This window comes from Ranitomeya variabilis, chromosome 2, assembly GCF_051348905.1.
Source record: "Ranitomeya variabilis isolate aRanVar5 chromosome 2, aRanVar5.hap1, whole genome shotgun sequence".
Classification (NCBI taxonomy): Eukaryota; Metazoa; Chordata; class Amphibia; order Anura; family Dendrobatidae; genus Ranitomeya; species Ranitomeya variabilis.
Genome location: NC_135233.1, coordinates 234,093,201 through 234,102,141, shown reverse-complemented (window position 1 = coordinate 234,102,141; position 8,941 = coordinate 234,093,201). Strand labels below are relative to the sequence as shown.

Here is an 8,941-nt window from a genome sequence, read left to right as displayed (position 1 = left end):
GGCCGCTTCCACCCAATGTTTTGTCATTTTGTCACATTTAGGCATTTGCTTTGGTTGCTAGGGTTGGCTGTGTATAGCAATCGGCTCATCTTCACGTCATTAGAGGAGCTTTTAACTAGGCTTAAACGGTTTGGGCGATTTTTTTTTTTTTTTTTAAGTTGTGTGCATTCAGCCAAGTTTTACTTTTTTTTTCCAAAACACTTCTCTGAAGGAACCAAAGCTAATTTAGATTTTATGTGACCAAAGGGTAGATTGGGGCTTTAAGAGGAAGGGGGGGAATAAATCTGAAGGGGTTCGTTCCTCCCCCCCCTTGTTTTTGAGATGATTATCCATTTATCTGACATTCTGCACGATTCAAGGATGATACATTGAACCTCGCAGTTTACACCTATGGTTGTCCACAGCTGAGATTTAGAAAACACCAGTGAGCCTCTTCATTGCCAGTGCCCTGTCCACATTGTACTGGCCTCTAGCAATAGATACAGCATTGCACACCGGTGTATGGAAATATGGTGGAACATTATGGAAATAACAGTGGGGAAAAAAACAAAAACTTACTGGTAGCAGAAAACTGCAATCAAAGGCATTATCTGTTCCCACTCACTTCTGATGCACTGATGACCCCTTTAAATAATTTACAAAGAAGTGAACGGCCCAGAAAAAATTAGAAAAATTCTAAATAAAAAGATAGTTAACTAACTTTTAGGGATGCACACACATCGCCTCGGTTTCCCATAATCCTTTTAGTGCCACAGAAGCCTTAAAGTATATGTTTACCTCACACAACAGCCAGGAGGGCAGCTATTCTGTAGGATGTGCTAATTTATGGAGAAATGATGTCACTTGCTCCTACCTTGCCACCTCCTACTGTGGTGAGGTCCTACACCGCAGACCTTAGGTAGCGGGTACCTTACAGGGCACTGGAATATAAGGTGAGGCCAAAAAATTCTCTGAACTCTACAAGTTTTCTAGTGAGCTTTAACTTGAGGATTAACCAAATTACGGTTGTACTAGGCTTTCACAGAAGCCGGGTGCAGAATAACACGTCTATCTCATGACAATACACTGACCCACCCCCTTTTATATAGCAAATATATGAAATTTAATTTTTTTGTACGTCTAAAATTCAGAATTGTGTAATTGATTTTGTGTCATTTGCTTGCCAGAATACTCCTTACCTCGGTGTGGTGCGTCTATAATCTATATGGAGATTTGTGCCGACCCTGTACATATTTAGCATCTACAGAGAACCTTTAGTCCACGCCGATAATGCTGCCGTATGGCAAACCGCCCAAGATTTTGCTGAAATTTTACCAGTCTGAGAAATTTGATAGACGATGATATGGACTTTGCACTGTGTTAGGATTGAGCCCAATTGGGAAAATACTCAGCGGAAAATGTGCGTGTGGCAAATCGGCAAAGATAAAAAAAAACTAATATTTTTTTACTTTTGTCTTGTAAATGTTTTCAAAATATTAAGAGATAATGTGAAGGGAAGGGTGTGATGAAAGAAGGAGGGGGAAAAAAAAAAAAAAAAAAAGTTGATGGCAATACCACATGTTCACTCCACAGCTCGACAAGAGTCCGGACAGAAACCAAGAATCACACAATAGATTTTCTACGCCGGGTTTTCTACAGGTATTAACAAATATTTTTCGTAATTCTTTTTCCGTTTGGTGTGTAATATTTCTTAATACCGGTAGTGTGCGTTCCTTTCTACTTTTTTAGTAACAATATTTTTCTACAGATCACATTGGCCTGTGCGGTGCTGCCGGTTGGGACGTGCCCCGCATCAGCTCCACATACTGTTCGTCTGGTCAGATCGCTCTGAAAACTTACTGTCTTACAAAATACTTGTTTGTTGTGTTGGTGCAGAGCAAGAATCTCACACATGAGAGCAATACTGCATGATGAGCAGTCAGCTTGTTGGAGGGTTTCTTTGGGTCTTTTCATAAAAATGTTTTTTTTTTTTTTTTTAAAAACAGTTTCATTTGTTAATTTTTGGTAAAATGTGCAGCCGTGAGGTAAAAAATGAAGTCTTTTTGGAGTTGTAAAAAAGTTTCAATTTGCATCTTACAAACTGAGTTAAAAAAAAATTAGCTTTATTTTTTTTTAATCTCCATGTGATCTTAGGGATGTGCCATTTTATAACAGTTAGCTTCACCAATATTGTTAGGTGGTACTAATAGCTACCATGTTATATTGTTGTAAATGGTTTATCAATGACCAGAATCTTTTTTTATTTAAGGATTATTTAGGCTGTATCACATTGAAGGCTGTACTATATAATTATCGGGTAAGATTATCAAAGTGCTACATTTAGATTAAAAAAAAAAAAAAAAAGTCTCTTCCCTTCTCATGTTGTACGAAGGCTTCCTGACATTTGTACGTTGCAGATTTACAAGCCGCCACAAGGACAGCACGTGGCTTTCTGTCCTTTATGACGCTGGTATCGACGAGAAGCTGTTTTTGTTTTGTTTGTTTTTTACATATACTGACATTTCACAAAAGTTCTATATTAAGAATTCTATAAATATCTATATACAAAACTGAACAGTTTTGCAGTTTTACCAGCTCCTTGTATAAGTTCCATACTGATGGTCCAGGATCACAGGGCAATCACTAGGGGGAAAATAAAGAGCTCATGAATAGTTACTGCAGCAGCAAATATTTTCTGATGCCAAGACAGACGACACATTGTACATGTGAGGACGACCCAGTTGCTCGCTGACTTTGTCTGTGATGTATTTATGGTTTTACAATAAAATTCAGTTCTAAAAATAAAATGTGATCTTGCATTATATGGGTGGGGTCTTGATCATTATTTGTCGGTCACAACTTCAGGATTTCTGTTCCAGCCAGAGAGGGATGGAGATTGGCATGAACCTGGCCTCATGAGAAGGGAAGTAATATAATGTGTACAGTAGTGTTCAAAATAACAGCAGTGTCCAAAAACAGGAGTTAATCACAAAATCTTTATTCTAGTTTTTATGTCCATGCATTGGGAACATTGCACACTGTTTTTCTAATTTAGAACATTAAGAGACATGTATTACAGAAAATAAAAAAACATTGGGCTGTTATTAAAAGAAATAGCAGTGTCTGCATTGGTCTTTACAAACTCACAATGTGTACTATTTTGTGGATTTAGCATTCCTGTGAATCAGTCACCTAATATTTAGTTGTATATTCACAGGTTCTTGTTTTTTTTTTTTTCTAGAATGGCTTCACATCTGTGTTCTATTCACGTGTTCTATTGGATTAAATAGGGGATTGGGCTGGCCACTCCATAACCTCAATTTTGGTGGACTGGAACCAAGATTTTGCCCGTTTACTGGTGTGTTTAGGGTCAATGTCTTGTTGAAACACCCATTTCAAAGGACATCTACTCTTCAGCATAAGGCATCAGAACTTCTTCAAGTATTTTAATATTTGCCAACTGTTCCATGATCCCTGGTATGCGGTAAATAGGTCCGGCACCATAGTAAGAGAAACATGCCCATATGATGTTTGCACCACCATGCTTCACTGTCTTCAGAGTGCATTGTGGCTTGGATGCAGAGTTTGGAGGTCGTCAGGCAAACTGTCGGTGGCCCTTGGACCCAAAAAGAACAATTTTACTTTTAGCAGTCCAAAAAACGTTTCTCTTTAGGCCAGTTGTTTTTTTTTGGAAAATTGTATCTTCAGTATTTTTTATTTTTTTAAACAGTGGGACTTTGCGGTGACTTATTGCTAAGAAATTAGCTTCACACAGGTGTCTTCTAACAGTCACAGTGCTCACAGGTAACTTGAGACTGTCTTTAATCATCCTTGAGCTGATCATTGCCATTCTGGCTAGTCTTCCATCCAATCAAATGGTAGGCTTCTGTTTTCTTCCGCATCGCTCTGGTTTGGCTTTCCATTTTAACGCATTGGAGATCATTTTAGCTGAGCAGCTGATCATTGTCTGCAATTAATAAGTTTTACCCTCTCCAATCAACTTTTTAATCAAAGTACATGGCTCTTGCAAACCATGCCTTGAACGACCCATATTTCTTAGGCTTTGGGCTCCTTTTCACTTGCGAGAAATACGTCCGAGTCTCGCAGGTTAAAACCCTCCTCTGGTGCCGGCACTCCAGAGCGGAGCGTGCGGCCGCACAGCAACACATGGAGCTGCACCCTCCGCTCCCAAGTGCCAGCGCCAGAGCTTGGTTTTAACCTGCGAGACTCGCACGTATTTTTCACAAGTGAAAAGGAGCCCTTAGAAGGAGAAATGCATGTACATGTCCTGGGTTCACCCTTAAATAAGGGCCACCTGATTCACACCTGTTTCTTCACAGAATGATTGACCTCATTACTCGAACTCCACACTGCTATTATTTTTAACCCCCTAATGAACACCAATACATGTTTTTACTGACCTGAGATTAAGAGAATAGCATCCCCATACAGGTTACAATCCAGCAGCAGTCGGATGTACAATAGCTGACAACTTGCTACATTAGCCACAATCAGTGTTTGCACCATCCCTATGTTTAACCCCTTAGATGCTGCTGTCCACAGTGACTACATCAGATAAATTGTTAACAGTGTGAGGGCTTCCTCTTTATTCCCATCGGCACCCTGAGAACATGATTGTGTGATTTTAATCAGGGCTGTGGCGTAGGAGTAGGAGCTCATTTTAGTGTAGTCGGAGTTGGTATAAAATAGACCGGCTCCAAAAATATAAATTGGGTGCAGTAGTTCAATGCAGTTTGTGGGGAATATTTTTTTCATAAGAATTTGGGAAAGTTATGAAATGATCTAAGGTCTAGACTAGTGTTTCCCAAACTCCAGTCCTCCCAGACCCCAACAGGTCATGTTTTCAGGATTTCCTTAGTATTGCACCAGTGATAGAAGTACCAGGAGTTTTCCCACTTGTGCAGCACTATGGAAATCCAGAAAACATGACCTGTTGGGAGCCGTGAGGACTGGAGTTTGGGAAATACTGGTCTAGACTTTTAGCTGAGATGAATCTATGCTGCAGTTTATGTTCATGAAAAATAGTGAAGGTCCTCTACAGATAAGGGGAAAAATAAAAAAAACACAGGGAAGGAATGCCTGCATTCATCTCAGAACTTCTGGAGTCAACAGGAAAGCAGGATTAAGGTAAGGATTAAAGCATATCTAACCTTTCAATAAACTGTGCATAAATCAATAGTTCAGTACATGTTGTCTCTGTATGCTTGATGTTTTAGTTTGTTTTTCCTCTTCGTTCATGTTTGGAGAGGTTAGCTGCTCTGATGACTTATATACACACTATACATAGAATATAAGGAGAAAAACTTTTCTAACATCTCAGATTCAGAAATACAGTAACAGGATCAATGAGGAGTATATTTTTTGTGTGTGTGTTCTGGAATGATTCAACACAAACATGTTCCCTCTCTTCATAGACTGAAGAAATGTGATGTGAAGCATTTAGTGAGCTGTACCCTGAGACAAGCCTGACCGTGAGCATCTTATGAAGTCAGCTGTATTTGGGCATTTCACAGTGACTCAAGTTAAAAAAAAAAAAAAGTATGTCAGTGTATAAGTGACCTAGATGAAAACAAATGCTGTGATGCCAAAATCTGTGCATACTCAGGCAGTGATAAAAATGCTCCTTCAAGAACTTCCAATCTAAAAAGACATTTACAACGCTGCCACCCAGAAGTTTACAAAGCTAGGATTGAAAAAGATCACAGCAGCACCAAGAAACTAGAGACCAGCACTTCCCACCAGGCAAATGAGGAGGAAAGAGAATCTCAAACATCAGTTAAAAGATATTTTGTAAGTGACAAAGTTACTGTAACAATGACAGCAGATGTGTTTAAAAAAAACAGCTTGTCAAGCTTGTTGTGAAGGACAATGTACCATTGTCATTATTTGCACAACCAGCTTTTACAGCTCTTGATGGAGAAATGGCCTGAAAACTGGCCAGAGAAAGTATTAGAAAATTAGTGATTGAAGAAGACCTTAACCAAAAGGAAGACCTTAAAAAGACTCTCGAGACGCTTTGTGTTTCTTAAAATGGATGCCTGCACACGTCACAATGAACTATGTGACAACAAAAAATTGTTACTAGGATGCTGGCAGTAAAAGATACTAAAGCTCATCACAACAGCCAGTTTCTCCAGACCTTAGTTGAAAAAGTTATGCAAGATTATTTCTATTGTAACTGATAATACTTCAAACATGATAATTACAATTAAACTGATGAGAATAGTAGATGGGGAAGTCTCCTTCAATCAATCAGTGGAAAAAATTAGTGAACAATATAATTCCATATGAGAACATAGTATACAGGAACAGTGGATGTCCCCAGAAATTTCACAGAATTTGGGAAAGGTGGTGCAATTCACCCCTGACGCACCTAGCCCCTGGTGCTGTGATTTCTTCAACCGCGAGATATAATCCCGGTTTCTCTTTTTCAGCGCATGAACGTGATGCTCTATGTGGACTCAGGAATATTTGCTTACTATAATCTGAACTGTTACACACTCAGAACCTTGATAAAGAACTTCTTGGCTGATGGTGCAATGCTGAGAATACATTGTGTTTAATGTTCTGTTTTGTCATTGAAAGTATGACTTTATCATTGATATTGTGAATGATGATTTGTTGGATTACTCTGACTTTACACTGCAATGTCACATGCCTGTTATATTATTTTGTGGACTCTTCCAATAAAAGTTTAAAAAAACTGATGAGAATAATGAAGGTGAACAGCAGCTTAGAAGAACATTTCACATTCAGTATGTTGGATATGGAAGGCCACAGTCCTGTTCCCATAACGGAGCAACAAACCAATATTACTTTTGAAGAACAGCAAAATGATTCTTTACAATTAGATGATTTTTATGAAGCCACTTCACACCTCTTTTCTATTCATCACATGCGCTGTGTTGTGCACACGCTGCAGCTGGCAATAAGAGATAATCTGCAAGAGGGACATGCTGGAACTCTGAATAGCAAAGTGAGGAAATTGGCTATTGCTGCCAGAACCCCTAAAATTGATTCCATCTTGAAGAGATGTGCTGGAAAAGGGGCAACTGTGGATCAAGCCACTCGGTGGGGCTGCACCTACTTAATGATTGAGCGACTGCTTGAGCTGAAACCCTCAGGTAACACTACATGAAGGTCAATGGACACAGGTGGCTGAATTGAAGGAATTGCTTCATCACCCATTTACAGTGACAAATCCTCAGCTTGTAACTTTTAACTCCTGTTTTGTTTTTGTTTTTTTTATATATACAAAGACACTGCCATTAGAAAATAAAATTCTTCTGGCAGCTGTTTATGTGGACCCGAGTCATCGTATATTGCTGGATGATGAACCGCTTACTAAAGGAAAATCGTAGTTACTTACCGATAATTACAGGTAATTCTCTGATCCCATGATGGCACCATGGAAAGAGGGATCCGCCCCTCAGGGACAGGAAAACCTACAGATAAAAAGGCGGTACCTTTCTCCCGCATCAGTTGGTTTACAGAGCATTATCAGAATTAGACTGCAAAAAATTATTAACCAAAATATTTATCAATAAGGTAAACTTAACTTAATACAGGCACCACGTGGCTAAATGTTCAATTAACTAACTAGTTTCAGTGTGCACACCCACACGTGAAGGGAGGGAATGTACGGGTGCCATCATGTGATCAGAAAAATACCGTTATCGGTAAGTAACTATGATTTTCTCTTTCCCCCATGACTGCACTACGGAGAGAATTACATAGATTGTACATTAGGGTGGGACCACCGCCTCCAGGACCCTTCTCCCAAAAGTAAGGTCTGAAGAAGAGGCCAGGTCTAGCCAGTAGTGGTTGAAGAATGTAGAGGGAGAAGACCAAGTAGCTGCTCTACATATCTGCTCTATCGAGGTTCCGGCTCTCTGCCCAGGAGGCCGCCACCGCTCTGGTCGAATGGGCTCTGATCCCTTCCGGAACAGTTGCATTACACTAGGAATATGAAAGGATGATAGCGTCTCTTATCCATCTCGCCAGTGTGGCCTTCGATGCTTTCTGTCCTTTCTTAGGTCTCTTTTTGTGCTTCCAGGGTCCAATCAGATACTGGACTAGGCATCTTCTAATGTCTAACGTGTGTAGAACTTCCTCTTTTTTTATTTCTGGGGTTGGGACAGAAGGAGGGCAGGGAGATTTCTTGTGACCTGTGGAACTGCGATGCAACTTTTGGAAGATAAGTTGGGTCGGTCTTAAAGACAACTCTATCGTCCAGTATCAGAGTTAGAGGCGGGTACGCTGACAAAGCCTGTATATCACTAATTCTGCGTGCTGATGTTAAAGCTTCCAGTAGAGAAGTTTTGAGGGATATGATTTTCAGTGAGGCTTGTGAAAGTGGTTCAAAGGGAGCTTTGGTTAACGCAGAAAGTACTAAGTTCAAATCTCAAGCAGGAGTAGTGTGATGAGAAATGGGTCTAGATCTACTTGAGGCCATAATAAAGCTTGCTACCCAGCGATTCCCGGCCAGTTGTAAAGAGCCCCTAGTGCTGCAACTTGAACTTTTAGTGTGCTCGTTGCCAAGCTCTGTTCAAGCCCATTCTAAAGGAACTCTAGAATTTTTTAATTGGCGCCTGAGACTGAAATAAATCTCCTCCATACCTTCCCATATGCTCTGGTAGTCACAGGTTTCCTACTTAGAAGAATGGAGACTAGGTTTGAAGAGAACCCCCTCTTAATCAGAAGTTCCCTTTCAAATTCCAGGCCGTCATATGCAAGTTTTCTATTTGCGGATGAACTACCGGCCCCTGAGACAATAGGTCCGGAATGTCTGGGAGAACCCAAGGGTCTGATATGGACATTATCCTCAGCCACGAAAACCCATGCTCTCTTTGGCCAAAAGGGGGCTATTACAATCACTCTCACTTTGTCCTCTCGAATCTTCCTCATTACTAAAGTGAATTAGGGCTATCGGAGGGAAGGC

The 8,941-nt window shown here is 40.1% G+C and overlaps 1 long non-coding RNA gene across 1 annotated transcript; it reads left to right on the top strand.

Moving 5' to 3' along the window:
• Positions 1 to 1,527: 1,527 nt before the first annotated feature.
• LOC143805134 (uncharacterized) lies at positions 1,528 to 1,958 on the top strand. The gene is made up of 2 exons (XR_013221178.1): positions 1,528 to 1,638; positions 1,748 to 1,958. It is a non-coding gene; the product is annotated as an uncharacterized LOC143805134 (long non-coding RNA).
• The last annotated feature ends 6,983 nt before the right edge of the window (positions 1,959 to 8,941 follow it).